Genomic DNA, 26,790 nt, shown 5'->3' on the forward strand with positions numbered 1-26,790 from the left:
ATCTTATTTACTGCCAAATGGGTTGATTTTACCTAAAAAAAGAAAATCATTTTATACTGAAGATAAATAGTTGCTGGTATAGAAATTTTCTTTCTAACTTACCATGAGTAGCTCCTGCCCTGTATTTGTTATTCTGTTTGTTTACACTTCTGTATGGTGATAGTTGATATTGCTAAGACCCAAACTGCATTTTTGTATATTATAGTATATGTTAAAAAAAAGAGATTCAAAATCCAACAAGAGCCCCATGCCTCCTATGATAGGGGATTTACTGCCTCTATGACAAAGGGTAGGCTTACTATGAACTTTGTATTGTTTATCCAAGTACTTTGTTTTTGTTTGTTTGCCTCTGTCAGCTCTCTTTGACATTTCAGACAGCACCACCCTAATTCAACCCCTTCAAGCCACACTGTTTTATAGACATATTTATTTTTTAAAGATGTAAGAAGTAAAAAGGACCACAACTTCATTAAAAGTTAGTAAATGTTACATATAGCATATACAGATGGCAGCCAATTTTATTTGCAGATATTACTATACTCCGACTCAAATTCACAAGTTAACATCTATGCTACAGCATTGTCTAAAACTTGAACTAGTGCAGAATTTGGCTGTGCTAGAGTGCTGATCTTAGTATGCTCAGACATAGCATACTTGTTCTTGACAGCCATGTGCTTTGTAAGCCCACTATTTGCTATTCCTATATTCTTAGACAGTTGTTACAAAACAAGAAGGGATTCTTCAGTGTATGACAGGGAAGGCTGAAGAGTTATTGTCCATTCACCATTATCAAGAATTTTTCATGCCAAACAAAAACTTCCCACTGCAGTCTGAGAAGGTGTCAAGTGCACTACATGGTAGTCAAACACAGTTAGTTCCATCAAATATTTGGCATGAACCTCTTCAATCTTAGATGCTCTTCAAAGGAAAAACAGGGGTAGATGGCAACCCAGACTCAAATTTAAAGATTTTACAATCTTCATTTCTATCTGTCTGATTTGAAGCTCAGAATGTGTTGTCAGTCTCAAACACCAAGTCACCAATTTCTCAAGGGCACATTTCTTTGTATTTGCTCACAGTAAACATGGCAGTGACACCAACCTGCTGCAGGATCTTCTTGGACACACAATTATTCTGTGTGAACTGATCAATAATGGAAACTATCATGTACCTGGTCTTCTGCAGTAACTGGAATTTAATTTGAACCTGTACCAGCCAATCAATTAGGATGGCTCTCATATTTCCAATGACTTCACAACCCACTTGGGTATTTTGGTCTGACTGCTTACTCTTTCCAAGTTGTCTCAGATAAGCACAGATATGTTTTCACATGTTTATTCCAGCAGGTGGGATCTGCTCCATCTTCTGCATCCACATGAGAATTACACATGAGAAAGTCCAACATGGATGTTCTCTGCAGGGGTGCATCCAGATGTTTTCACTGGGCTAGGAGAGGGGGTATCAACCCAAATAGGCTAAGACAAAAGTTTTTCTTGGTGAACAGGTACTGGTTCTGCCTCTGGTGCTGGCTCTGGTGCTGATTCCAACACAGTCACAGGCACAAGCTCAAGTGCCTTTTCTAGAGGTTTTGGTAGTTTTCTTTGCAATAACTTTTCCAGTTTTTGCTTCCATTTTCATAGGCAGTTTGGCCTGTGACTGTTCACTGTCTTTGTTACCAATCTTTCCAAGTGCTATTCTTGGCACCAGCCCGGGTTTGGAAGCTGCAGCAGTGGGCACAGGCACATGCTTTGCACCTGTAATACTGATCTTTGTCTTATTTTCAGCATTAATTTTTACATTTCTGGTTACCAGAGCATCATGGCTTCCTCTTCACCAAGCAGCAGCTAAATGGGCAAAAGCAGAAAATAAGAGATCTCAACGAACAGAGCATCTCAACCCACATACACCAAAAGTCATTTCCCCATAGCACATCCTATAGATATATTTCTTAAGACAGTTGATCATGATACAATATGGCTGTATTTAAGCATAGTGCAGGGGTACAGAGGTGGCCCCATTCATCTGCAAATCTATTTTCTCATGTTATGGCTGAGCCACACACTGTTCTTGTGATGGTTCTTATTTTTCTACTTTTTAATTATATTTTATTGATTATGCTATTACAGTTATCCTAATTTTCCTCCTTCACCACCCTCCACCCAGCACCCCCTACTCCCTCAGGCAGTCCCTACACAACTGTTCATATCCATGGGTCATGTGTATAAGTTCTTTGGCTACTCCATTTCCTATACTGTACTTTACATCCCCATGGCTATTCTGTAACTACCAATTTGTAATTCTTAATCCCCTCACTTCTTCGCCCACTCCGCTACACCCCTCCTCCCATCTGGCAAGCGTCAAAACAATCTCCATATCCATGATTCTGTCTCTGTTCTTGTTTGCTTAGCTTGTTTTTTAGTCCTTGCTTCCTGGACTTGTATATCTATTTCCTTCACCAAATTAGAGTTTTCTTTCAGTATTTTTTCGAATAGATTTCCAATTTTTTTATCTTTATTTTCTTCTTCTGGCACCCCTATGATGTTAGTGTTGGACCTCTTGAAAATTTCCCAGAGGTTGCTTATTCTATCCTCACTTTTTTGGATTGTTTTTCCTTCCTGTTCTTCTGATTGGTTGTTTTTGCTTCCTTATGTTCCAAATCATTTATTTGATTCTTGGCTTCATACACTCTACTGTTGTTTCTCTGTAAATTGTTATTTATTTCAATTAGTGTATCCTTTGTTTCTGACTGGATCTTATTTGTGCTGTTGAGGTTCTCACTAAGTTCCTTGAGCATCCTTACAACCAGTGTTTTGAATTCTGTATGTGATAGATTGCTTATCTCCATTTAACTTAGTTTGTTTTTTTCTGGAGTTTTAATCTGCTCTTTCACTTGGGCCATGTTTCTTTGCCTCTTCATTTTGGCAGCCTCCCTGTGTTTGTTTCTATATATTTGGTAGAGCTGCTGTGACTCCATGTCTTGGTATCATGGCCTAATGTAGTAGGTGTCCTGTAGGGTCCAGTGGCACAGCCTCTCTTATCATCCAAGCTGGGTATTGGAGGTGTGCCTTCTTGTAGGCTGAGTGTACCCTCCTCTTGTAGTTGAGCTTTGGTTTCTGTTGACAGGTTAATGGGTGGAATTTACTCAGGCCAGTCAATTGCAAGGATTGGCTGTGACCACTGACCACCAATTTGCTCCCTCCATGGAGGATCAGCTGTGCAGGTGCAGGGTGGTATTGCTTCATTGTGGTCTATAGCTCCCGACTGGGTGCCCAGGCCCTGAGGTTATGCACTTGGGTTTCCCGGTGGTGCAGGCCCAGGTCAGCCCCAACCGTGTTTTGCCTGGGGCCACCCTGCCTGAGCCCTAGAGCAATATGAGAAGGCTGCTACTTATGCTAGGCTTGGAGATGCCCAGACAAAGCCAAACTGTGGATCTAGGCTGGCTGCTGCTAGTACCAGACCTGGGGCTCACTGAGGCCAGCTGTTACTTGATTGAAAGGATTTAGGAAGTTGTGAAGCTTGAGCCAAGACCAGCCATTCATATGGAAAAGGCACTGTTAACGGCTGTAAACTGGGCAGGACAGAACTTCAAGGGATCTCCAGGGTGGGGTAAACAGTGTTAGCCAGTTTGATGGAATCTGCCTGCCTGCTGGCTCTGTGGTTCTGCCAGCCTTTCTCTCTGGGAGAAAGCTGTACACTCAGCTCTTGCCTTGATGCCAGACACTTGAGTTTATGCCTGTATGCCACCTGTGCTTTTTAAGCTACTACCATGGTGCTGGAGCTCGGAGGGATTAAGTCTAAGTTCACATGTGGGTTCTTTAAGGGGAACTGCTTGGGGCTCCATCAGTTTTTTTCACCAACTCAATCTCCTCTGGTTTTTACAGCCAGAAGTTGTTGGGACTTACCTTCCTGGCAGGTACCCTGGGCTGGGGGTCCTATCATGGACTGAGACTCCTCCCTTGAAAGATATCCTTTCTGAATTTTTATCTACCATACATGTATGTGGGACCAGCCCTGTGCCAAATCTCTGCCCCTTCTACCAGTCTGGATGGGTGTGGTTTCTTTAATTCTGTGCACATCAGACTTCCATTCATCTTGATTTCTGCCAGTTCTGAGTGATGGTTGTTCTATAATTTAGTAGTAATTTTGATGTGATTATGCACAGAAGCAAACCATGTTTACCTATGTCTCCATCTTGACCAGATCTCCATTTTTCTACTTTTATAATTTATGATCTGTTTATGTTTTGTGCTTTACATAGTCCATTCGGGCTTCTGTAACAACATACCACAAAACAACAGAAACTTATTTCTGTTGTTCTGGAGTATGGGAAGTCCAAGATCAAGGTGCCAGCATGGTCACATTCTAATGAGAACCCTCTTCTTGGTCATAGCTGATAACTTCTTGTTGTGTCCTCACATGGTGAAAGGGGAAAGGGGGTCTCTGTGGAGTCTCTTTTATAAGAGCTCTAATCTCATTTATGAGGGCTCCACCTTAATGATGTAAACACTTCCCAAAGCCCCACCTCCTAATGTTATCACCCTAGTATTTTAACATATGAATTTTTTAAAAACTTCAGGTTTAATTCTTTTATAGATATGAAGTTACTCAGATTATCCATTTCTTCCTAACCAAACTTTGGTATTATTTATACTTTAAGGAATGTGTACATTCTATATAAGTTATTGGATTTATTAGAATAAGGTTGTTCATGATATTTTATTATTCTTTTAATATCTGTAGAATCTATATTGATATTTCCTATTTTCTCATATAAGTAATTGTGTCTTCAGTCTTTATTTTCCAATCAGTGTGAGTAAAAGTATGAATTTTATTGATTTTTCTCAGGGAGTTAGCTTGGTTTCATTGATTTTTTTCTTTATTTTATTTTCTATTTTTATTATTCTACTCAGACATTTATTATCTTTTTTTTTCCTGCATTCATTGGATTCAGTTGTTCTTTGTTTCTAGTTTCCTTAGGTAGAAGCAGAATTTCTTAGTTTGAGACATCTTTTTTTTCTGATATAGATGTTAGCTGCTATAAATTTTCCCCTAAGCATTGATTTTTTGACACCCACACATTTCGATATGTTGGTTTTTATTTTTATTTTGGTAAAAGTGCCCTCTAATTTTTTGTTTTGTTGTCTTTTCTGACTTATGGATTATTTAGATTGTTGTCTAATAAGTTTCCAAGTGTTAGAGCTTTCTTTTGACATCTTTCTTTCATTGGTTTCTAAATTAATTCCACTGTTGTCAGAGAACACAGTTTTTACTACTTTACTACTTTACTCCTTTTAAATATAGTAAGAATTATTTTATGGCTTAGGATATAATTTATTTTAGGGAATTTTCTATGTTCCTTTGTAAAGATGTGCCTGCGTTCCTATGTTCCTTTGCTGATTGGGTAAAATACTCTATAATTGTCAATTGGGCCAAGTTAGTTGATAGCATTGCTTAGATCTATACTCTTGTTGATTTTCTGCTTGTTCTGTCCATTGTTGAGAGACAGGTATTGAAATACGTGACTGTAATTGTGGATTTATCTTTCTCTTTGTAGCTCCATCAATTTTCATGTATATTCTTTTATTGAGATATAGTTGACATATATGCTTCATGTATTTTGAAGCTACATTTTTAAGTGGATAAATGTTTAGGAAATTTCTACCCTCCTAATGAATTGACTCTTTTACCATAATGAAATTACTTCTTGAACACTGGAAATATTGTTTGCCTTGAAAACTACATGTTCTGATATTAGTATAATTCATGTGGAGAGGGGAGGACATCTGCATGGGGAGAGGCAGCAGCAGGAACAGGAGATTGTCTCTATAAAGGAGGATTGATCTAATTAATTAATTAATTAATTATAACAAGACCTAGGTTTCTCACTGTCTGAGAAATACACACATATTTGGAAAGACAGCCAGTATATACCTCTGATATTGGATTAGGATTAGAAATATCAGTTAGAATTCCTAATTTTAATAAAGAAATATTAAAGTAAATGTCTACTGATGTGGACACCGGTCCACAGTGTTTAGGGCATTATGGATGAGATGAGACAAATTCATACGGACTACAGAAATCCTGTGGAGAAAAAGGGATGACGCGAACACTCTTTCAGTGAAAGAGAGGGCCAGCCCTGTCCTTTGCCTAGGCAGGCTGTTATTGCTTTTCTGGGAACATTACATTGAGGATGGTCTTCATTTACTATGCACAGGTTTGCTTTAGGTGGCTACCTTTTACAGAAAACAAAGGAGGGGATGTTGCTAATTACATCAAAAAAAGAAGTGTATTTACAAATGTAAAGGGAAAAGAGGTTGAACTGGTTACACTAGTCCTTGGGAGGTTTAGCATAGATTTTAGGAAGTTACTTTAAAGATACGCAGTAAATGTTTGCTGTCTCAATTCAGGATGAGGGAATTTTAGCAAAAAGCAAGTCTCCAAGTGGCCTAGGTACAATGAAGGCCTGATTCCCCACGGGAGAACCAGTCCATGGGTGTGGGTCTTGTGTGCCGGACCTTGCTTTCCACTGGCCTTTCTGAGTGGGAGCTGGGCTACATTTCCCACGCCAGGCAGAACAGTCTCCTATCATCTACATTTCTGTATTTGGTTGTATATATATGTTCATGTGTGTGGTGCCTATTTATATTTTCTAGTTCTGTCCACCAAGAAGTTCTGGAAATAGCTGTATATTAATAGTAACCCATACCTAACACCCAAAGTCTTTCCTTCTAAATATCATTTTCCACTAAAAGGAAATGGGAGTCCTTGAGGAAATGGCTGATTCTGGGACAAGGGCAGTGAGAGTACAAGATGAGCCTGGAATATCTTTTATCAGAAAGTAAGGAAGTTCTCAAAGAATGGTAGACTATGTCTAAAGTTCATGGAACTGAGGTTACCACTCTCAAAATCTGGTTCAATTTTCCATCAGAATATGTAATGATGGTTATCTATTATATTTTAACCCACTGAATAAAATAGGAAACCAGGAGCTAAATGAGGCATACATATATGCACAAGCGATGAGAAAAGGTATAGTAACAGTTTCGCAATACTTCCTCACAAAATGTTAATTATGAAAGAGAAAGAGCTATTTTACAATGGAGGAGCCTGAAGACACCACCTTAATTAAGTAATCATCATAATGGCACAGTGTGAACTTGTGTGCTACCTGATAGGATGCAATGAGAAGAACATGACATCACTGCTGTAATATTCCTGCCACATCTGTGTAAATGGAATCTCTTTTTGCAGAGATTCTGATTAGACCCAGATTGAGTTACATTCTACAAAATAACTAATCTATACTTTTCAAAAAGGATCAGGATTTATTGTAAAAGTTAAAGGAATACTGAGAAAATGCCATATATTGAAACTTAGACATAAGAACATATGATTCTGACTTTTTTTTTTTGCTATGGTGAAAGTTATGGGGACAGAGATTGCCAATCAGATACCCTATTATGCATAAATATTTTCCTAATGGTTCAGGATAAAAAGTTTCTGGTATTAAACTTGCAGTTTTATGATTAAATCAAAATATTTTAAATGTTAAATAAAAGAAGTCTATACAGAAAGCATCAAAGTTGTGATCTACTCTGATTCGGTTCAGTTACTGACTAATTTTAACATTATTCTGAAGAGCCTAGTGATTTTTTTCCCTAAAAATTTTAAGTAGCCTTAAACTCTCTGGGCTATTTCTGAAAATAGCTTCTCTGGTAGTAAAGAGGAGGGAAAAATTTTTTTCAGTGAAGGAAAATGGAATGATAGGGAGTTTCATTGATTTTCTCTGCTTCAAGTAATTGTTACAGCTAGAAGTAAAAAATTGGCTTTTTTGTTTTCCAACCAATTTTTAAAAAGTATTTTATAACTTAAAATTGTGTGAAAGTATCTTAACAGTTCTGGTCCTGTATTCCCCCTCTAAAAATGAGGGTTTGGTTAAAGTATTTCCCATCTTTATGACAGTAGGTAGCAGTGTCACCCTCTCTGAAGGGCTCATGGATAGAACTACTGAAGTCTGGTATGTTTTCATCACTATGAAGAAACTCCCTTGCCAACAAGTTCTCTCCCCAGTGGTCTGAAATTACCAGTATTAGATCTATCCTGTGGGATTAAGATACCATTTCTTAAAATGCCCTTTAGAGAGTAGTTACAGGTCTTTTTTTTTTTATGGATCTTGTCCAATATGTTAGAAAACTCTGGTTTAAATCGATTTCCTAAAAATTAAAAAAAAAATGATTAAAAAAAAGAGAAGATGGAAATAAAATACTGGAAAAATTTTTAAAAAATGTTTTTAAATAAATAAATTGATTTCCTTATCTAGACTTTTCAAAACTGTTAGAATGCCAGAAACCTTTGTGACTCTGTAAGAGAAACGTATAGCTCATTGTTTCACAAACTTAATTGGCAGGGCAACTTTTTCAAGGAGCACTTTGTAGAAGTATTGTTTTATGGAAAACATTTTGGGAAAAGCTGGATAAAGAAAAAGTGCATTAGAAAAGAATGTAAATGTAAAATCTTGTAAAATCATGTCGGGGCAACTTTGCCAGCAAGTCCCCCATCTGCCATGGATGAAAGTAACACTACCAAGACACAATCTGCTTGGGGAGGAGAGGTGGTCAATCTCTCAGAGGAGAAGGACCAAGAACCTCTTCTTCAACAGCTTTTATTAGGTTCAGAACACATAGGAATACAGGTAAAGCTCATCAATCAATGTCAGGCGGCAAGGATCAAACAGGAGATAACATTTCAAAGAAATCTGAGGGCTTAGCCTGAGTCAGTGTCCGTCAAGTAAGGGGGTTGCAAAAACTTTGGGAGATAAATTCATTTCCTGCTCGGACCCTTATCATATGAATGAAAGCACTCTTAGCAAAGCAGGCTTCACAGAACTTTAGGAACTCTTTCTTATGCCCAATCACCCCGGAATCTGCTCTAGTTGGCAAGGAGCTGCACTGCCTTCCCCATCATAGGTTTTAGGCCTAAGTGGATTAGAGCCAGGAAGTGCTTCTCCCAGATGGCAATGGGGACTCAGGCTAAGTCAGAACAGCCCCCCAAGTCCTTCCTTGATGCCTGATCATGTCTGGCTTAGGTTGCCCCCCCCACTGAGGTTAGTCTTACCTGTCTCTGACTAACCAACCAAGCATTAGGGGCAGGGGATGAAGCATAAGCAGCGCTGCTGCCAGAGATAGATAAGCTTTGTCTCCTTAGTGGCTTACAGTCTGGAGGTTGCTCACTCATCCTTAGCCATGGGGGCCAGTTACAAGTCCTGAAACCAGGCAGAGCGGTTCCCAACAAAATCATGTGTAAAATCTCAGCTAATATTTATTATCTCAGCAGAGTAGTTCTGGAATACTACTTCAGAAGTTGGAAGTAGTTCTGCTCTCAAAACCCATGCCATGCATGGGTTATTCCAGTGGGAGGGCAGACTTGAGAGTAACACTGGACCAAGAGTTTGAGCATCCAATGAGTATTAATGTCATATGTTGGAAGAACCACAGATTGCCCATTGCATTGACTTGGGTTATAGTCCCCGTTCTTTCAATTCCATTCTGTGTGTTGTCGATCAACTCAGTAACCACTCTGATCTCAGTTTCCTCATCACCAAAATGGAGATAAAACAATGATGATAATAACAATACTTGTAGCAGCAAATACTTATGTAGCACTTACAGGTGGGTACTGTTCCAATCACTTAATATCTATTAACTCATTTGATCCTCACAAACGTCACATGAGGTTTTCTTTATTCTATATAAAAAGTTTGACCATACAGGATTGTTGTTATGATTAGATAAAATATATAATATGTCTTTTGCAGTGCCTGGAACAGACTGAGCACTTATTAAATATGAAATCCTCATTATCCTCATCATGGGGGTACTGGCAACAGGGGTGTATAGCAGAGGAGGTCGAGCTGTGGGGGTATAATGAGCTACAGAAGCAGAACAGAGAGCACTGCAGGTAAACTTCACATCATTCAGTCTTCCCTGGAGCTAATTATGGCCATAACTTCTGACCTTTTATTATTTTTACACACTAAAAATTCTAATTTCCCTCCTACATCAAAATGTTACTTTCAGCAAACCAACATTTATTTAATCAACAAATCTGTTTTCTATTGAGTGCCTACTATGGATGGGTAATAATATCAGTGAAATGTGTCAGGTGATCATTAGCACAAAGGAGAGGCAGATAGGAAGTGTGGCATGAGAATGGGGTTAATTTTTACAACTTTTCTTCCATTCACCTCTATAATTTCCATAGATAAGTCCACACAGTAGAGGAAAAGGCAACAGGCAAAGAGATGGGGCAAAATAGGAAGAATTAGGGTACCCAACCTGTGATTGGCATTTAACTTTTTTTATGCATTCAAACATGTGAAATGAAGAAAAACCTCCCTAAAGTACCTCCAATGCTGCATCACCTTATGCACCTGGACACATTTTTTAAAGCTAGTGTCTTGAAGCCTTGATTCATTGTCACCCAGGCAACCTCATTTCATTGACTTCTTTAGGTTTTCCATTAACTGAAGTATTTGTTAACGTAATGCCTCACAAATGGGTAATACATTGCTGCACTAAGCAGAATTTCTGCTGTCAGCAGAGCACCAGCAAATGAAGTACCTCACAAGGGATCCATTGAATTAAATGGTGCAGACTGGACTGGCTCTGTTCTCTCCCATTTTGCAACAACTTCACCTTCTCAGTTCCCAAGTGAAATAAAATTTCTTCCATCTGTGCTAGACTTGCATTCTGAACGAATTTTTGGAATTTATGATTCTTTGAGATGGAAGGCAGGAGCAATGAAGCACTAACCAGATGTAAATTGCCACACTGGTTTTTATAACTGCTACTATTGATGAGGGAGTTAATTGCCTGTGTTCTTCATTTTTAACTATTGGGCTTAACTGGAAACTGAAAAGTTGACAAGATTACAAAAAGCTTAAGAGAACAAAAGAAAAGAATGAAGAAAAAAGATTGAAGTTCAGAATGATTTGGCTGGAGTCACTAAACAATTTTATATTTATTATTATTAGGGAAGATGATCAGAATCTTTTTAAAAAATTCTTTATTTTTAAAATTTAATCTTTATTGTATTTTTTTTATTACCAGTTTAGGCCCCTTATACTCCCCTGCCCCAGCAATCACCACACTGTTGTCCCTGTCCCTGAGTCCTTTTTTCTTTTTGCTCAATCCCTCTACTCCCTAAACCCCACCCCCCCCCCACTACCTGCCATCTGCTTTCTATCTCTGAGTCTGTGTCTTAATTGTATTTTAGAAGTTTGTAGATATTAAATTATTGAAGTAAATCTATTAGTAGACATTTGTGTCGAGTGTACTCCTCTATGGTAACTAATAGATTGGTTGCTGGAGAAGCCATTTCTGAAACTTGATAAATGACAGTATTAACAATGTGTTCTATAGAGGATGTGAAAGCATATACAATTTGTCCCTGTAATGTGGTTAGGGCATTAGGTTTGAGAATTTATTTACTGGAAACATTCCTGAATAAGAAGACTCTAGTTCCTGTTTTGATAATGAGTGAAGAGAAATACATGCAGATAGGACTTGGTGTTAGATACCAAGGAATGCTTACAATTTTTAATTCTGAAATGCACCTGTGGGAACATTTGGGACTGTGATTGAATTGGAGGTCTCATAGAAATTTGAAAGACTGAGGCTTATTGATAAACTTAATTTTAGTAGGAAATTATTAAAAATATCAATAATACCTCATTAAATATATGTTCCATTATATATAATTTGGTACCTAATGTTTTTCTTATTGGGATATTTTCTAAGCCTCTGAAAACCTGAAGAATATATCGATAGCATAAAATAATCTTTAATGATTTAGAAGCCAACATATCCAGTAAATCAGTAAAAGCTATTATAAATAGCTTTTTTTGTCCACAGAGCAAAAAATAGCTTTTTGTCCACAGAAATGAAACAATGAATGTAGCAAACTAAAGTAAAAAATGGAATGACATTTTATATATCTTAACTTAGTAGTAATTCCATGTATGATTTCTTTCAGTTTACCCTCAATAGTTCACTAGAAATCTAAAATTATTTTGCCTGGAAGTTTCATTGAAATGCTTTTAATTTGATTTGCTTTGTTGTAGAGAACATGCATACAGATATGCATGTTATGTCCATTACTCAGCCTGTTGTACAAATATTCAAAAGTTTTCAGATTTTATTATTTAGATTTATTAATCCAGCTCTTGGATCCCATAGTGTCTCTCCTAAGGTGTAGTCCCAATGGACAGACTATTGTGTCTTACTTACATTATTATCCAGCCCCTCTTTTCTGATAGATGTAGGATTGCATATCATCTGTGTTTATTCCCTTTAAGTTTTAAACCATTCTCTTGTAGCTAAGGTACCCTTTTACTTCTTTTATTCCAAAGACTTCCCTTCTTTTTATAATTGTCCCCTACATTAGTGACTCACATTTTTTAAATAGAATTTTTATGTTTGCTGAAAAAGCACATAACGAAAAGCACATATTACTAAAATTTAGCATAAGGGAACTCAAATTTGGGGAGGTATTCCAGTGCCTTTTTTCCCTATTCCTTAAACAGTTTAATAAGTAGCTGCACAAGAGAGATAGAGCACAATCAAAGAACACCAATACTAGGAATACCATATAGGATTTTTAGTCTTGTGATATTGATCCTATTATATCTCTGATATGATAATGTTTGAAAATTAGAATCTAGGAATGTTGAGGAAACAGTTTATGATCTGTAGTGTTGGGGTTGAATTTTACTTTCTGGCATCCCTCATTAAGGAAACTTCTTTTCCTTCATAATGAAATCAGGTTGACTCAATGGTAAGTTGACTCAATCAACATCTGAATGGTTAAAGCCTCAACTTAGCTTTTGGAAAAAACACCATTCTTTTAGCAATCTACTTTTTTTTTTTTTACTATTGTTCAGTTACAGTTTTTTCTATTTTTCCTCCATTACTCTCCCCTGCCATGCCTACCCCGCCCCCCACCACAGTCAATCCTCCCTCCCTTCGTCCTTGTCCGGCGGGGGTCCTCAGCAGTCTACTTCTTGTTGGAAGGACACTGTAATGACAGCATTTCACATTTGGCCCTATATTGAATGCCCAAATTATAATAAATGTACTATAATAACAAATCTATATTTTTATTTTATAAAGAGTTTTTTCTGTACCGGATAAATACTGCTTTCAGATCTGCCACAAAAAAAGAGAAAGATGAAAAGAAAACCATCTTTTTTTTACAGTGTAGAATGACACATTGAATGGAATATCCAACATTTTATTTTCTTTACTGACTTAACTGTAGTTTTTTCAAGTTAACTAGATAAATGTCACACTTTTATACTAATTGTTGTTTTGGCAATCTGCTGGTTTGGATTTGTGTAAGCTTTGTTCTGATTAGAGGTGAAAATGAACAGGAGATGAATCGTATATAAACCATAGCCTATAACCAGAGCCAAAAACAGATTGACTTAAACATTACTCCAGAGTTGTGATTGCATATCAATGTGTGTAGGGAATAAAATGAACCTTAAGAAAGGCTAAAAGCATTGACTATGGAGAGAAGTTGTCACCACTGCCTGCGGCTTTCATCAGTTACCTGGCCTGTTTTGTCCCAGACTCTATACTCAGGTTAGAGACTTGGGTCATGCAAGCTACATGCTCCACAGTGTTCCAATATGACATCATTTTGAGAAGAGCCCATTTTATCATGGTTTTAAAAGGATCTTTTTCTCTCTCTGGGATTTTCTCTAAATTAGCATGTGGGAGTGGCAATGTACATAAAATAAGACTGGCAATGAACTGATAATTGCTGAGAGTTTACTATTTGCTCTACTTCATGTATGTCTGAAATATTATCTAATAAAATGTTATAATAAAACAATGTGACAACAAAACTGGAGTCCAGAAATTTTGAAAAGGAAAAATCCTTTGTTAACATATGGCCTATAAGAAAAAATAGTATACGCATACAGTTCTGTGGTTTTAAACTTGGAGATTCATAAAATGTGTTTATCAGAATCATTCAGGGAATGGGAGGTTTAGGGCAGATACAGTTTTGAGGGACCATCTCTGATACTCCAGTTCAGTAAATCTGGGAAGGAAAACAGCTTTGCAGTGGTTCTAATGTGCTGACAGGCTTGGGAACAACTGCCAAAGTTATCTGGCTGGATTATGTCATGAAATTCATTTTGGCAAAACAGATGGAGATTTAAAAAAAAGATAGAAAATGGTACAATTGGTGAAGTTCTTAAGGTACAGCTATGGCACATTTTTCATTGTTTGTAGCATAATGAAAAATGCTGGTTGAAAAGCCAACCAATGTTGGTTTGCTTGAAATAGGATCTAGCAAGAATTCATAGAGCATTAGTGCTAAAATTGTATATATCTTATCCAATTTCTTTATTTTATGGCTAAAATTGAGGCCTAGAGAGACAACATTGCACAAAACTCAATAGCTAAGTTTAGCAAATATTTATTGAAAACCTGTAAGATACAGGCATTGTGTATGAGTAAAAACTCAGACTACAGAATTACTGAAAGTTCTATTTTCTGACTTGGAGAAACTTGTCAATATCTTCTTACTTCCATTTCACTGTTTTATCATACCGTGCTGCTCTGTTCTTGTCTTTCCTCTAACTTTGTGTGAGCCTATTTAACTTTGAAAAGAACATTTAAATTTAAAATATTTTATTTATTTCAAATAAATATTTAGTTAAAATATTTTATTAAATCCTAAACATTAAAAGTATTTAAGATTTATCCTTGAACTCAAAGGAACCAGAGAGCATAATGACAGCTGGTGTCATGGGTGGCTAAGGGGTAGAGGGATTGAGTAAAAAGTTAAAGGGACTCATGAACATGAACAACAGCATGGTGATTACTGGGACCAGGGAGTTCGAAGGGGACTAAATGGTAATGAAAAATAATACAGTAAAGATTAAATTAAAAATGCTAATCCTAAAAGTAACATCTGTGTATCCCTAAGGAACAATAGTCACTCTCCATAAAAATCGTTCCAATACACTTTAGGGTCCCCCCAGCATCAACATCTGATGAAGAAAGATGGCTTTGTGCAGCAGAGGGAAGATGGGATCTTTGAGTTACTAACCCTTGGGTGACATTAACTGGACTCTCAGGGATGAACTGGGCATTTGAGAGAGAGTTTAGAGAAACATGGCAGAAACACACCCCCTTTCATAGTGTCCATTGGGTCATAGGGCCTTCCAGACAAGAGGCATTCAAAGAATGTTGTGGTTCAGTTGATTTTATTTCTTAACCTAAGCTTAGCTTTAGAACATAACTCTCCCCCATCTGACTTTTCTGTTTCCTCTAGTACTTACAACAACAAAAATCTTTCTTCATATTATTTGAGGTTTTAGAAGTCTAATGTCCAAAGAGAATGAAGTAAACACCAAAGGCAAGCAGGAAGACAGAAATTTCTGCCCATTGTCTGTTAACTAGGGATTGACAGTGCTAGGGTTTTAGTAGCCATCTTACAAGCAGGGTGTTTTGAATGACCTACTTCTGCACATAATCTTTCTCTTGTTAGTTTTTAAGGTATGCCAGCAGTTCTCAAGTTAATATTTAAAATATTTACTATACAAAATTTTATCTATCTATCTAAATTTTAAGGCTGATTTAAGGGATTTTCTTATTTTAATTATGTAACATTTGATTGCAAGTGACTTTAGAGCTCACCCCCAATATAACATGTGGGTGTTATAGTATAAGGGCTGTCCTGCTGTAACTAAGTGATTGGCCATGGCACACTGGGGAAGGGAGAATGAATGACTGAAATGGATTTTCATTCAAGAAATCAAGAATAATTATTTACTAGTTTCTAAATTCCTTCTAAAATGAGAAGAGGCCAAAGCCAAATTAACATACAAACAGAAGTTACCTATTGAAGTATTTTATTCTCAAAGGACAGGTGGTTGTTCTTTTTCGCTAAGAGAAGATAGCACCAACTGTCTAATTGCAGGGAGAAATCTTGGAGCTGTGATGAAAAGAAAATGGCTTAGCTTCTTATTTGATAGTTGGGTTTAATTTAAGTGTCCTGGGCCAAGTATAGATAGCTCACAGACACCCTCCTTATTTTACTCTTGACAGGGTTTCTCAGGTATTGCTTTATTTTTTTAAGCCTTGACGTAGTTCAAGTATAAGTGGGTTCCTGTGGAAGAAATGCATTAGTTCCATTTATAAAAACATTTAAGAGGAGCTTCCTACTAGAACCAAGGCAGTATTTTGTCTATAAAAAGCTAAAATAGAATTACTGAAAGAAAATACGCAACTTGTATATAATGACAACTAGGAGTGAAAGTAGATTAATTTCAAATTTTGGCATTAGGGGCAGTGGCTTCTGTCCCGAGTGCCAGGCCCGCCCCTTCGCCCCGCCTCCTCGGCCACACCGTATCCTCTGTCCTGGCTGCAACTGGGCTGCCAGGCCGGTCACTCTGTGTGGGGCAAAGGCAAGGGGTGATCTGAGGGTGTTTGGTGGCCTCTGGCTGTGTAAGAGGCCCCCCGAGCCTCTGAAAGAAAGGCCATGCAGGCCTCTGTGGCTGGGGGACCCCGGGGCTGACTCCACCGGCTGGGCATGGCCTCACTCTGTGCTGACCTCCACCCAAAGCTGGGACAAAGGAGGGAGCCCCTGGCTGTAGAGCAGCCTAGCTGGGCCTGTGACACTGCTGAAGAAGGACTTGGAGAAACTGAACGGAACAGAGGGCACAGAAGACCCTGGGGCTCAGATTGCTGCGCTGGACGCCATCAGAGGGCAGGGGCAAAGCCCACAGGGGCTGTGGTGTAAGGCAGTGGGCAACATTGAGACCAGAAAGAATCCCAGGAACAAAGGGGTTTCCAGAAATGGAAGAAACCCAACTTGTAATGAGAGGGAAGAATGAGCACCATGAAGTAAGCCAGGCAGGGATGAGTGGCCAAAGGCTGAGAAATGACCAGTGAGGGAGGAATGAAAACAGGATTCTGACTGCAAGGGCGGGTGGATGTGACAAAGAGGAGCAACTAACAGTATTATTATACTGTGGCAGCCACTTGAACAGATTTAGATGGAAAGGGAGAAATGTGGAAGCCTGAGACTGAACCAGGACCGTTAAGGAGCAAAGAAAACAATTCTGGGGCCTTAACTGGTCAAGGGAAAGGCAAATGAAGAAAGGAGACTGGTAAATATGGGTGGGGATTTATCTGGGACCATTTTGAGGAGACTAGTTCCCAACATTATCCCAGCCTCCATTCAGCTGGGTGTCCTTTAAACTCAACACTCATAGGCAGCACAAGAAGTGTGAATCAAGAACTCAGGTAAATGCAGGTGATCTTTTTGCCCCCCCCCCCCACTCCAAGCCAGCTATTATCTTCCCTAGCTCCATCATCTGTTAACTTGATTTTTCAGGGGATAGAGAGGTGGTTGTGAGTGAAAAGTTAGGCTGGCCAATATTACAATAACAGCACATTAGCAAGTAAAAAAAGAAATCATAAGACATCCAGCAGCCAAAAGTGTGACTTGGCTTCCATTATAGTTCCCATTCTCAAAATTTTTAAAGAGCAGCTTCTCATCCCCAGGGGCAAGTCCTGCTTCTTTGTACATTGTGACTAGTGCCAAAGATTTGGTCCACGCTCAGCACATTAATGACAAGAAGAAATGATGCTTTTCACTAATAGGCACACGCTGTTGTTTTAACGTCACACCATGATCAGCAATCAGGTGAGCAAGTTATTAATCACATCTTTTTCCATCAGGTTTTGCTGGCCTGCCCAAGTTCTAGGGATAGAGATAGGACAGGAAAGGACCTACAGGAGGGCAGACAGGGAGGGTCTTGAATAAATGCTAATTTCTTTCCAGTCTAATCCTTTGTGCTTAAAAAAAAAGCTAGTTTGCAATTTGGTGTCAACTGCTAATAAACCTAGGTTAAGAAAAGGAGGTGAATAAGCTTGAGGTTTATTAATTTTAAAATAAAAGGCTTTTTAGTAGAAAAATAGTGTTAATAAAAATAATCCCCAAAGTTTAGGTATTAAACTAGTCACTTGGAGGCTACTAAAACTATTTATGAATTTAAACAAGGAGTGTATTAGGAGTAGAATTTGTCAGAAATATTAAATAATATTGGAATGCATTGACAACTTACTCAATTATTGCCATTTATCCCAAACCTGGCTTCGCCCCTCTCACCAGTTTAGCTGAGTGGTTTGTTTTTCTGAACTCCATATTGTCCATTTTCTGTGTGGTTTGGTTGCATTTATTATTGTTAAAACTTTGTTATTTTTAGATTTGGTTGTGCGATCATGCAAAGTGTTTTCATCTATGCCTCCATCTTGGCGGAAGTCCTATAATTATCAATTTTATTCTACTGGAAACCTACCCTCTCCATTTGCTTCAGTCTCTTGTTATTGTGAAACTTTGATGCATGTGACAACAAAATTGACATCTGGAATCCTGCGAGGTCCAGAACACTTGTGACAGGTTAGGTTCAGTTTTAAATAATGCAGTTTCTTTCATACCACTCAATAAGAGCCAAAAAGTATGATATCTGAAGAAAGCAAGGTCTGAATGGGAAGAACTTGAGTCTGGGTTCCAGTTAGAATTGTTTCTAAGTAGCTGGCTTACTCACCTAAGGCATTCAACTTGTATGTGACTCAATTCTTCTTACAAAGCGGTATTACCTCCTTTACTACTCCATGAAGATCTTGTGACAATAAAATGTGATACTAGATGTGAAGAGGAAGTACTGGACCAATATGAAATGAAATTTTGGGCTCATTGTTTTTTTCTATTTTTTTTACTTAGGAAAGTAATTTTTTATATTGTTGACACTATTACGGAGGTCCCCAGTGGCCCCTTTTTATATATTGATTTTTTTTCATCTGAAACTGTTTTTCCCCAAAAATTTTGAAAAAGTCAAAATTTTTTCAAATGTATCTTCATTACTGATGTGCAAGTCAGGGAATGGGAAGGAATCAATCTGAAGTTAAGGAAAAGTCAGGACGAAAGGATCTATCTCATGGTGAGTAGCTGGCTAAGTGAATGCAAATCTTTTATGTTTTAAACCATTTTTCTCCACAGTGTTTTTAGAGGAAATATTGCCTGGCTAAGTGAATGCAAATCTTTTATGTTTTAAACCATTTTTCTCCACAGTGTTTTTAGAGGAAATATTGCCTAAAATACTAGGAGACCTCAAGTGTTATAAATAAGTAAATTATTCAGGATAGAAGTTCAATCTACATATTTTTGCAATATTATGTTTCTAGAATAATCCAACGAACTTTTGAGTTAGTACTGAGCAGAGATAGAGCAGATGAGTGCTATCTGTGGATTTCTTTTTGGCATAAATACATGACTTACTAATGGCTTAAACTTGGTTAGATGCCAAAGAAGCAACTACATTTTTGCTATCAATATTTCATTACACACTAATAGCTTTTTGCATAGGAAGAGAAATTTCTAGTATTATGAGGTGATGTAATAAGATTTTCTTTTGTCGATGGAATCTTGTTTTTTATAAACAAATTGTTGACTTTTTTATTTTTTTCACGAATCTGATCTAAAATATCTCAAATGCTAATGGAATATTTTCTAGTTTATATGTTGTATAAAATATTACACTGCTATTGTGTATGGTCCTGTGGAATTTTTCTAAGCACAGGAGTTCAGCTGTATTGGTGGTGTTTTGTCTAGTAACTAAGACCTGTTTTCTAGATAATGATACATTTCTCTGTCCAAGGAGGTGTAGAGTCTGAAGGAAGGCTGTTCTAATAAGGTCTTCTATTATTTTCTTGAAGCTTCTAGAGCAATATTTTATTTTTTTTATAGTTTATTGGTAACCCAGTACCTTGGTTGTATTGAGTTTGCTTTTCTGAGATTAAATTATTGAATTATAAAATATTAATTTATTGATTTCGGATTAGGAATTAATTTATTATATTGGGTGCCATCTTAATAATCTTTTTAAATTGCCAATCACAAATATCTCCACTATTTATTAGTTGTGTGACCTTGGGAAATTTAAAGAACTTTTCTGTGATTCTTTTCCATAACAGCACTACTTAAAAGGCTTCCTGTGGAGATTTAATTGGAGTTCCTTATCACACACATTAAGCACTTGAAAAAAGTTTGCTGTCATCATTATTATAAGAAATGAAGATTGACAATTGTCATTATACTGTTATTGAAAATACAGGACACCAAAAACTATTAGAAACAATAAACCCAGTAAAGTTGCAGGATACAAAATAGAGACAGATTTGGGGAGCAAGCTGACAGCCCTGTGGGGGCGAGCGGTTCAGAGGGTGGAGGGATGGAGCAAAAAGGAAAAAGGACTCATGGACAACGACAACAGTATGGTGATTGTGGTAGGGAAAGGGTTATAAGGGGGGCAAATGGTAATGGAAAAATGCAAAAAAATAAGTTTTAAAATTAAAAACAATGCTAGAAAACAATCAATGTACAAAAATTCATTGCATTCCCATACACTACAATGCAGTTTCAGAAAAAGAAGTGGAGAAGATGATTCCTTTTACAGTTGCAACAAAAAAGAATAAGATACATAGGAATAAATTTAACAAAAGATATAAACGACCTATACACTAAAAACTTCAAAGGATTATTAAAAGACATTGAAAAAGACACAAAGAAATGAAAAGATATTCCTTGTTCATATATTGGGAGAATCAATGTGGTTTAAATGGGCATATTACCCAAAGCAATGTGCGGATTTAATGCAATCCTCATCAAAATCCCAATGGCATTTAAAAATAATAGGACAAAATAAAATAATCATATTTGTATGGAACCACAAAGACCCCAAATGGCAAAAGCAATCCTAAGAAAAAACAATGAATTAGAAGGTGTCATACTGACTTCAAATTACACTGCAAAGCAACAATAATCAAAGCAGCATGTTAAAGTCAGAAAAACAAATACACAGACGGATGGAACAGAACTGAGAGCCCAGAAATAAACCCAAAACAAGAAAACAACTAAAATCTCCTTGAATATGTAACAGAATGCCATCATGGCTTCCTGCTGCTTTGAAAGTCAATACTTGAGAGGCAGGTACTGATATAAAGGGAAGTGGTTTTATTCAGGTATTGGCCACCTGAGAAATGAGGGATTCTTGTCTCAAAGCCCATCTTCCCATCTAGTGCAGGCAGGGGAGGGAGAGAGACAAAAAGAAAAAGGAGATGGGGGGAGATGCTGTTAATGTGTAGTCACTGTCCTTGCTGGTCCTGATGTGGATCTTTAATGTCAGCATCCTGGAACTAGTCAGTGCGGCCAAATTCCTGCAGTTGGGCAATCCCTGTCCCCCAAAGTCGTGGTCAAGGCTGTTTCTTGTACAAGCAGAAACTGGAACTGCTGGAGCTTGCAATACGCTTACAAAGAAACTGTCATTATTTGAGTTCTTTTTATCAGTTTGTTAGTACATCTTATTCTAATTCCATTTCATAGTAAGTCAGAATAGTAGAAAGTTTCTATTCCCTGTTAGAAATAGATGATTGGCTAAAGAAGATATGGTACTTATACAGGATGGAATACTTCTCAGTCATAAGAAAAGATAAAATATTGCCACTTGCGAAAATATAGGTCAATCTTGAGAATATTATGCTAAGTGAAATAAGTTAGAAAAAGTCAAGAACCATATGATTTCATTCATATGTGGGATATAAAACTGAAAACAAGAAGTGATCAAACAAAACAAACAAAAAACTCATAGACACAGAAAACAGTGGTGGTTGCCAAAGAGAAATGGAGTGGAAGGGAGTAAAGAGTAAAGGTGGTCAAAAGTATAACAGAAGAAGATTTGATTTTGGGTGGTGGGCACACAATGCAATATACAAATTATGTATCATAGAATTATAGACTTGAAACCTATACAATTTTATTAACCAATGTCAGCCCAGTAAATTTAATTTTAAAAGAGAAAAAGAGCCCTGGCTGTTGTAGCTCAGTGGATTGCGCGCAGGCCGGTGAACCAAAGAATCACAGTTCGGTTCCCAGTCAGGGCACATGCCTGGGGTGCAGGCCAGTTCCCAGCAGGGGACGCATGAGAGGCAACCGTACATTCATATTTCTCTCCCTCTGTCCTTCCCTTTCCCTCTAAAGATAAATAAATAAAATCTTTAAAAAAATAAAAAGAAATAAATAAATAAGAAAAAAGATATGGGTGATGGAGCTATATTTGAATTTACTTAAATTCTTGCTGGGCAAGTATTTTAAAAACTAAATTCTTATATTTAGCTTTTCTACCTATCCATGAAAATAAAACCCAATGTATGGAATTTTTATGTTTGAATTCTGTATAATTCTTGTAAGGTAAAAAATTATGTACAAAATAGAAGCAAAGAGAACATGTAAAAATTAATAGATTTAAAAATAGTTTGAATGATGCCCAAACCATTTAAGTTGCATTTCCTTTGCTGTGATTCAATCAGCTGTTATAGTAGATTCTATTGGTTGTCCCCCTAACAGCCATCTCCCCTCCCCCTTCTTCCTGCATGAAAGTAGAAGGTATCTGCTTTTCCCTCTATGACTCAGGCTTAGCTCCTGATAGATCTTATCCAGTTTGGTGCACACTCCCATTCTCCTTGCCAATAATTGGTTTAAGTCAGGGGTGTACATTTTAAAGTTATAATTCATGAGACAAAAAGGAAAGAATATCTGCTAAAGGGATTTTGAAAAATGTGTTATTTGTTCTAAATAGAAGAGGTTTCCTTTTCTGCCTCTGAACTCTATGATGCTTGGAACTATTGTAGCCATCTCGTGAGCATGAGGTCACAAGCTACATGACAGAACTGATACGTGGGGATGGCAAAACCATAACATGAAGCAAACTTGGGTCCTTGAAAATGTTAAGGTGTTGAATTAACCAGCACTGGAATTGCCAACTTCTTGGGTTCTTTTTTAAGGTAATGAATTCCTTATTGGTATCATTTATGAGTCAGGTTTTCTGATTCAGCTAAAATCACCCTAAATAATAAAAGCATTCTAAATAGTATTAGCTAAAAGTATGCTAACTCATCACATATTTTTGCTTTGTTATAATAGCATATTAAATTATCTAAATAAAATATAAGTAATTTATAACTATATGGGATTCTATAGGTGCTTGAATCTTTACATAGAATATTTTCTGAAAATACAGCAGCATTTGACATCTCTTTCTCAAATGGAAGTTGGAATACTTCCTCAGCAATTCATGACAATATTGTTTAACTTTTAAAATGTAATTAAAATTTTTTAATGTTTAAAATTTTTTTACTGTATATATGCCATATATAGTAAACTTTACAACTCTTAGTTGACAATGAATTTTTATGAAGTTTTTATCAGTCTTTATAAAGTGAACACACTTATGTAAACCACCACCCAGATCAAGATATAGAATGAAGTTTCCCAGAAGTCTTACTATGGTCTCCCCCACTTTTCCCTCCACCAACACCATCATCCCTCTAGAGTCTCCTTTCTTTTTGAATGTTACATATTTAATTAACAGTATGCAGCCTTTTGTGTCTGACTTCTTGTACTTAACAATTTGGAATGTGAGTTTCATCCATGTTATGCATAGCAATAGCAGTTTATTTTAATTCCTATTTAGTCTGTGAATGCCTGAATATAAAACAATCTATCCATTCTATTATGATAGATATTGAATTTTTGGCTACTATGAATGATGTAGTGGTGAACATTCTAATGTACATCCTTTGGTTTATATATATATTCATACACATCTATTGAGTTAACAATTGGGTGTGGGAGTGTTGGCAAATGTTCCTCTTTAGTAAATATTGTCAATGAATTTTCTGAAGTGATTGTATCAATATGTACTTCTACCATCCATATACAAATGTAAAATTTGCTCCACAACTTTTCAGCATATATTATTGTCAGTTTAATTTTTTGCCTTTCTGATGTTTTGTATTGTGTCTTATTTTCATTTTAAGTATGATTTCTCTGATAACTAGTGAGGGTGAGTACCTTTTTATATGTGCAATGAATATTTAGAGTGCTCTTTTTTTAAGGTTTTATTTGTCTTTTTATATTTTTGACAAAATATATTTTCTTTTTATTAGTGATTTATAAGCATTTTTAATGGTATATACCCATCATTTGTCAAATATATAGGTATTGAAATATTTTCTCTCCTTATATAGCTTGCTTTCTCACTCTGCTAATGACACCTTTGTAGAAAAACAAGGTTTCCATTTCAATAAAGTCCAATATATTAGCCTTTTCCTTTACTTTTAAGTAAAAAAAAAATTTACTCTTTTTTGTTTTGTGACTAAGACATTTTTGTCCTGTCTAAGGTCATGAAGATTCTTCTCTGTTTTCTTTAGAAATTATTTCTTTCATTGATCTAGAATTGATTCATGTATAGGTATGAGATATATTATTTTTATGTGTATATTCATTTAATCATAGTGTTTTGCAGAGGCAGCTTTGACAAAAATCAGATGGAAGTATATAGTGAATATATATTACTATGTTAATTTGTCTGCTTTCTATCCATGTACTAATATATCATACTTTTAATTGTATGTTCTGTAAATTCTTCAACTTTATTCTTTCTTCAAATTGTTTTTGTTTTTCTTAAAGTTTTGTATTTCTATATAAATTTTTTAATGAGCTTGTTCATTTATGCCTAAAAACAACCCTGCTGGAATTTTGATTGCATTGAATCTGGAGAATGGTGAATCAATTTGATTGGTGTTGAATCTATATATCATGGTGGAGAGAACTAACATCTTTACAATATAAGGTCTTATAACCCATTAACACTTTTTTAGGTATTTATTTTCTGTCAATGATGTGCTATGATTTTCTGTTTGAGGTTCACACATGTTTTATTAGATTTATTTCTAAGTTTTCAATGTTTTGATGCTATTTCAATAATACTTCCAAACCTTTATTTCTGGGTGCTTATTATTAGTATACAAAAATAAAATTGATTACTAATACTAATAGTTGTTTGTACTCCTTTTAGAGTTCTTATGTATACAATTTTGTCATCTCTGAATAATAATATGTTTATTTCTTTCTTTCTGATTTTCACACCTTCAATTTGTTTTTTCTCCTGATTGCACTAGTTAGGAATTTAAGTACACTATTGAATAGAAGTTTTCATAGAAAGGTAGCAGACATCCTTTCTTACATTTCAGTGGGAAAGTCTTTAATATTTCATCATTAAGTATGATGTTTGCTGAAAGTCTTTTGTAGATAAATTTATCATATTAAGGATGTTTCTTCTTATTAAGCTTTTGTCATGAAGAAGTTGAATTTTTAAAAATTGATTTGTGAGAGAGAGTGGGAGGGAGGGAGAGAGAGAGAAACATCAGTTTGTTGTCTCACTTATTTACGCGTTCATTGGTTGATTCTTGTATGTGCCCCGACCAGAGATCAAACCTTGGCAAATAGGGACAACAATCAACTAACTGAACTAACAGTCAAGGCCGGGAGTTGAAATTATCAAATACTTTGTTCTGCATTGGTACATTACTGAACTGGTCATATGATTTTTATACTATATTTGTTAACATGGTGAACTATATTGAATTGTTTTTAATATTAAACTTACTTTGTATTTCTGGAACAAACCCAACTTTTCTAATAAATTACATTTTATATATTGCTGATTAATTTGGTTTATACATGTGTAATTTAGAAATTAGAACTGCCATTGGGAAAAGTGCTTACTTAGCTGACTTCTTTTTAGTTCTTCTGTTTTTGTATCTTAGTCCTTCAGGTTTTGCCTTCCCTAGCACTGAACAACAGGTTTTGCCTCCCCAGGTCCAATCTGCACTCTAGTTACATATTTTGTTTGACCCGTATCTCCTGTGATACAAACATGCCAATATCTTGAAAGGGAAAAAATGTGATTAGCGCATTTACTGCATGAAATTTTTTTTCTCAGGATCCTAGTCCCTGAAGTCCTGGTTGCTTTGCTTGCATTCCAAAGCCTTCAAACAATTTCGTTTGTTTGCTTGTTTTCTGTCATAGTGTCTTAGGGTTAGTCTCAGCAAGAGGGTTGGTTACTTTGAAAAAAGCTTTACTTTAATGGCTAGAAGTGGTATTTCCACAACATGTTTTAAAAGGCTCATAGAAAATGTTTGGACTATTACATGTACATGTTAAACAGGGAAATTACAATCAGAGAAAGACTTTAAATAACTGTCTCATATGTTCAAGGAATTAAATAACAAGATTAACAATTTCAGCATAAAAATGGAAACTAGAAAAAGGAATCAAGTGGATAAGTCTAGAACAGAAAGGTACAATAACTGAACTAAATGTTGAGAGCCCCATATTTAGATCTAAGGGCAGATTGAAAAGCTGAAAAAAGAATTAGTGAATTAGAAGTTAGGTCAGAAGGTACCCAGTAAGTAGTGTGAAGACACAGAAGATGAACTGTGTAGAAAAGATCTTAAGAAACAGAGAGCATACAATGAGAATGTATACTGTAGGTGCAACTGGGTCCTAGAGGAAGAGGAGAGAGAATGGACTAAAAACAGTATTTGAAGAAATTATAGCTGAGAATACTGATGAGAAACATTAAACCACAGATTTCGGAAGTACTGTCAACCCTAAGTAAGATACAAATGAAGAAAATCATAACTAGGCATACACTGGTATAATGGATGGAAAGCAAATGCAAAGACAAAATCTTGAAAGCACCCAGAGAAAAACATCATTGAAGGAGTCACCACAATACCAACAGTTAACTTGTTACCATACAGGATGGAAGCCAGAAGACCATGTAATGACGTCTTCAAAATG

At 36.4% G+C, this 26,790-nt stretch overlaps 1 protein-coding gene and 1 pseudogene across 1 annotated transcript in view; one reads left to right on the forward strand and one right to left on the reverse strand.

Moving 5' to 3' along the window:
* GPR158 (G protein-coupled receptor 158) overlaps positions 1–26,790 on the forward strand; it is a 360,713-nt gene that overhangs the window by 125,262 nt on the left and 208,661 nt on the right. The window lies entirely within an intron of this gene.
* LOC119034699 (G2/mitotic-specific cyclin-B1-like) lies at positions 567–13,703 on the reverse strand (annotated as a pseudogene).

Source organism: Artibeus jamaicensis, unplaced genomic scaffold (genome assembly GCF_021234435.1).
Source record: "Artibeus jamaicensis isolate MK-2021 breed Jamaican fruit bat unplaced genomic scaffold, CSHL_Jam_final contig_867, whole genome shotgun sequence".
Classification (NCBI taxonomy): domain Eukaryota; kingdom Metazoa; phylum Chordata; class Mammalia; order Chiroptera; family Phyllostomidae; genus Artibeus; species Artibeus jamaicensis.